A 5827-nucleotide genomic window follows, 5' to 3' on the forward strand; every position below is an offset into this window, starting at 1 on the left:
TGGCAGCCGCTGTTCACACCTATGATCAGGACTGGCGCCAGGTGCCGGCAGCAGGTGCAAGCGGGGCCATCGCCGGCAGCGGGTGTGAGCACTTGGTGGGACCGTAGCGTGTCAGAGCAAAGAATTTTCAATAACGACTAGAGGCTCGCCCTGATGACAGTGACTGGCGCCCTGCCTTGGTCTGGCGCCCCCCGCTCACCTGCTCCACCAGCCCGCTGCTGCCTACACCCACCATTTTCCACATGCGCCCCTGGTGGTCAGTGCACAGTTGTGTGGTCCATTTGCATATTAGGGTTTTATATGTATAGATATTCTCTGATACTTCAAGTCTTGGCTCTGAATTCTTTCCTAGCCAGAACTTGAGCCCTGAGGTTGCTGAACCCAGTTCCAGTCTGACCCCACAGGCCTAACACCCGGTGCCGTTCCCACCACCTACAACACAAGGACTCACCCAGATCTACCAAGACATACTCTCTGGAGACAGAGCTTTGGATTCTGTATTTTCAAAATCAAGTTCCTTTGGCTATTTTTAGATTCACTAAAGCCTGAGGACCCTGATGTTGGCAAATGTAAATGTGTAATTGCTCATTACCAGGCGTCATTGTTTACTTAGGTTATGTGGATGAAAAGGGGGCCACATACTAAACCCAACATGCAGCTCAGGGACTGCATGGCGAGCCTTACAAACTCAGAGACCAAAAGTAACCACATAGGATGGTCTGAACTTAAAAATTCCTAATTGAAAGTGAGTCATGGTGGGTAGTCACATCCTAGGCTGATACCTTTCTTTACCTGAACTGAGCCTGCCTATGATCTTTCTGCATCTATGGTAACATACCTTTGTAACAACAGAGTAATCCTCTTTTTCCAGACCCTCAGGGCACAAGACCACAGGACCCTGAACTGTCATTGTTATCTTGTTCTCCTGCATACCATCTCTATGTGCTGTGCATGTCCATTGTTAACTATCCTGTACCCACCAACGTAAAAGAAGCACGTGTCCTCCATTTTACTCTTTATCTAATCCCATAGATTTCCCCGCTTTGCCTTCTCCTGCCTCCCTAATCTACCACTGTAAGGACAGGGAAAAGGCCTTTCCTTTTCTTTGCTGAGGTCTGCCACAATGTATGAGAAGCATCTGGTAATTAAGCCCCAAGATTGTTGGCTCCTCCGAGTCAAACAGCTCCTCTGTTCAAACTGCGGGACAAGATAAGCTACTCTCAAGGCTACATTCCTGCATCCCCTCCTCCCTGCTGTTTTCACAACTCAGGGATAACTCCTTTCTCCCTCCCCTTCAGTTTAAAGCCTCTTTTAAACTCTTCATAACTTTTAATCTAAGCATGTTCTACAGGGTTGTGAAAGTACTGATAAGACACCTCCCTAGGACCGTGGTTGGCAAACCACGGCTCCTGAGCCACATGCGGTTCTTTGGCCCCTTGGGTGTGGCTCTTCCACAAAATACCACGTGGGGGCACGCACATACAGTGCGATTGAAACTTCGTGGCCCATGCGCAGAAGTCGGTGTTTTGTGGAAGAGCCACACTCAAGGGGCCAAAGAGCCGCATGTGGCTCGCGAGCCATGGTTTGCTGAGCTGCAGTTTGCCGACCACTGCCCTAGGACACCTGCCAGACTGTCTCCTGGAAAAGCAAACAAACTAACTTTTCAAGACAAGCTCCCGATATCTGTTCAACTTCAACTAAATCCCCCTCCCTTCCTTTTTGCTTAGCAACAGCCACTGCTTAGACGAGCAGGCCACCCTTTCTCCCTGGCCCATTGACTAGCAATACTTGGCCCTTTCCTCTCTTGGAAAGTAAAATGAACTTCCTCTCTGCATCTCTTCTTTTAATTGTGAATTCTTTCACAGCCCACGGCAAACCCTAACCATCACCAATGAATTTCATGTAACCCTCTTTATGCCACCTCTTTTGATCCTAATGTATAAAACAAACTGCAAAACTGTCTTTCTCCAGAGCATTTTCTCAAACCCATTGAGATTTTGCCTCTTGGCATTGTCGTCAGTTTGGCTCAAATGAATTCATAAAAATTCTTACAGGTTTGGTTGTTTCTTACTAACGAGAGAAACAGCCAGAAGCAAATCAAACAAACAAACAAATAAAACAAACAAACAAAAAACCCCAAGTAACTGTTTTGAAGAGTATTTGAGAGATAAGGTTTACATATCAGTCAGAAAAATAATGAAACAAATTAGATTAAGTTAGACAAGACTGGGTAATTTTTTACAAGTCAAAACTCAAAAGTCATGTTTGGAGTTAACTTTGTTACTGGGCTGTGAAGTCATAACATATTCCAATCTTACAGGACAGTGAACGGACTATGTTTGATCAACTGTGTTTTGTTCGTCAAAATCCCATGACAAAAAGCAAGATTTTCCCAAAGTGTCAACTAGTGAGTCAAACAGGCTCATTAGTAAAGGCTCTCTCAGGGGTCAGCAAACCTTTTCCAAAAAGGGCCAGGTGGTAAATAATTTAAGCTTCACCAAAGCAGGCGTTGGTCATATGTAAGTGAATGGGCATGGCTGTGTCCCAATAAAACTTCACAAAACCTGGTAAGAGGCCAGATGTGGCCTACGGCCCTAATGTGTGAAGGCCTGCTAGGATGTAAACTCCAGCAGCTGTGCCCCTAACTATTAGGTGCATGGCCTCAGGTGCACTGCCTCTCTCTCTGGCCAGCCAGTCCTCTACTAGGGCACGGACATCAGCCAGTGGGGGTCCTGGAGCTCCAGGGAGTGATCAGGCTGAGCAGTTGTGCTGGGCACAGATGCAATGGATCCTTTTTTGTTCAGAAGAGCCTTTAAGTTTAAACACACCAATGCCAGGGACAGTCATTTCACAGAGCAGCAAAGCCCAGGGCTTGAGTGCCTTGACACACGAACTTAGCTGCCGACTCTGGAGCAGTTATGGAAATTCCAGAGAAGGGCTCCGATTTTTATAATCCCCACCTGAGAATATGCCCATTGATCTTTAGAGAGAGGAAGAGAGAGAGAAATATCGATGTGAGAAACATTGATCCATTACCTCCCACACACACCACATGAGACGTAACCCAGGTATGTGCCCTGACAGGGAATCGAACACACAACCCTTTGGTGTATGGGACGACACTCCAACCAACTGAGCCACCCGGCTAGCGCAAGAACTTCATTTTTAAGGGCGAGCACCAAGCACCCATCGCCACTTAGGATTGTTCTGTTCTCCTCAGAAGATGGCAAACGTTGGGAAGCATGGAATAGTTTTGTTCTCTTTGCAGTAACAATCTCAAGTTCTTGGGGATAATTCTTGACTGACTAGGGTGCATTTCACAATCAGTGTGATAGAAGTGGCAGAATCACCAGGTCAACTCGGGTCTCAGGTGCTTTCATTGTACCAACTGGAACCCTGAACCCATCATGATGGCAGATTTTTCCCTCCATGCACTTCAGGCGCTAGGATGCAAGCGAATGAGTATGACAGAGCCTTATCAGAGGTTGTCACATGGCCGAGGGGACTCAGGTGTCCAAGGAAGCTCGCTCACAGGGCTGTGGATGGAGGCCTCCGCTTCTCGCACAGGAACTGTCAGCAGGGCTGTCTGTGTCCTCACAACCTGAGGGCTGATGTTCCCCAGTGAGGGACTCAAGGCAGAGCAAGGAGAAACACACATTGTCTTCGATGTCCTAGATGTCCTAGTCTTGGAAGTCACACGCAGTCATTCCTCCAGTGTCTTTTTTTAAAAATATATTTTATTGATTTTTCACAGAGAGGTAGAGAGTGAGAAACATCGATGAGAGAGAAACATCGATCAGCTGCCTCCTGCACATCTCCCAGTGGGGATGTGCCCGCAACCCAGGTACATGCCCTTGACCAGAATTGAACCTGGGACCTTTCAGTCCGCAGGCCGACGCTCTATCCACTGAGCCAAACCGGTTTCGGCCCTCCAGTGTCTTAAAGGTCCCACAGCTCTGCTCAGTGTGGGAAAGGACGCCAAGGGGCATGAGCACCAGGAGGTGATGATCACTGGTGGCCGCCTTGGAGTAACATTCTGGAGGAGCTGAATCTGACAGAAGCAGAGCACACCTAGGAACAGACGTGGCAGGAATGGGGAGCGGGGGCGGGGAGGAGGGGGAAAGAGAAGCAGTTTCTGGCTAGGGTTGTGAGATCTATGTCCGCCAAATATAAGAGTTTTAACTGGAATCCAACAAACATTATTAACACAGGGGCATGACATGACCTGTTTCAGGATGCTCATTTGCTGGCAATATCTCTAGCAGATGGAGAGAAACATGAGGGACTGGAGATAGCAGTCTATCAGGGGATTGTTATAACAATGTTAGTGGAGAGAGAGTGAGATGGTTAGGAGACAGGTAGGGGCTGCTGCAACAAAGAGACCTTAGAATAGGTGTTTGTTTCTCTCTCACATAACAGTCTAAGTTGGAGGTCGAGCACTCGAATTGTGAGGTGATCGTGTTGGGGACACAGGCTCTTCCCATCTTCCCATTTTGCATGCTCAACACAGGGTCTCCACCTTATGATCAATGATCCAGAATCAAGTGCTCTTGCTGAGGGAGATATGATAGGATTTGGTGATTGGATGAATGAGGCAGGTGAGGGAAAAAGGTATCTCAGACGACAGTGAGCTTTCTGACTTACAGTGTAGAAGGCACCTTGCCCCGGGGTCCTGAACATGTACTTACAGATACGTGCCTCTCCTTCCTCAGAAAACACTAACCCTCCCGATGAGTCTTCTCTTGTACCCAGCTCGTTCTGGCTGCTCTCCACCCCCAAGTGTACTGCCAGCTGCTGTTTACTTAGGAAATAAAAACTAATTTTAGTGTTAGCTTTAGCAGAACCCAATCTCAGAGCAAATCAGCTGCTGCCGCCATCACACAAGTAACCAGGGACTTCGGAGCCAAATGGAAACGGTTTCTGACTTATCGGCTCTCTGGGGTTATCTACGCCTCAGCACAACCCTACAGCGGAGTTAAAAATGACTGTCTCACCCCCGTGAACTCTGAAAATACCACGTTCATTATATTTGCTTTTTCCTCCATCTGGGATACTTCTTCAGGTCTCTGGTCAAATTTCACCTCCTCAGTGACGGCGGTGCCTACCCCGTGCAAACTAGCACCCCACTCTATGCTCATAGTCACCGGCCCCTTGACTGCTCTAGTTGACTTCACAGCGCCCATCACCAACTGACAAGTGATAGATTTACTTGCCAAGTAGGTTATCCTATCTCCTCACCCCTTCAGTAGATGATGCGCCCATGAGGGCAGCAACTTGTGTGTTCTGGTCTCTGCTGGGTCCCCAGTGCCTTGAGCCGTGGGACACCTTGACCTCTATTGGCATAGGGGCCGGTGCCGACAAAGCTGGGAGGTATGGGAAATGGATCCTTCAAACAAACTGCTGGTGGCAATGTTGTTCAGAATCAACTTTCTGGAAACCAATTTGGCTTGATTCTCTTCCATGCTTATCCTAAGGATATAATCAGTGATGCTGACAAATATTTAGAACGGAGGTCAGCAGAGCTTTCTATAGAGAGCCCGATCATAAGGAGTTGAGGTTTTGTGGGACATATGGTCTCTTTTACAACTCAACTCAGCAGTGAGAGCAGCCATAGGTTATATATAAATGAATGTGTGTGGCTGTCTGTGTTCCGTAAAACTTTATTTATAAACACAGGCCAAGGGCCAGTTGGCCCACAAAACTGTAGGCCATTTATATTTAGGACAAAATGTCATTTTTAATGGCATATGTTGAAAATATCCTAACTATTCAACAATTGGAAATTATTTAAACCAGATTACATCCACAAGGTGAAATAATGTAGCCA

The sequence above is a fragment of the Myotis davidii genome, unplaced genomic scaffold (assembly GCF_000327345.1).
Source record: "Myotis davidii unplaced genomic scaffold, ASM32734v1 scaffold554, whole genome shotgun sequence".
In the NCBI taxonomy this organism is placed as follows: Eukaryota; Metazoa; Chordata; class Mammalia; order Chiroptera; family Vespertilionidae; genus Myotis; species Myotis davidii.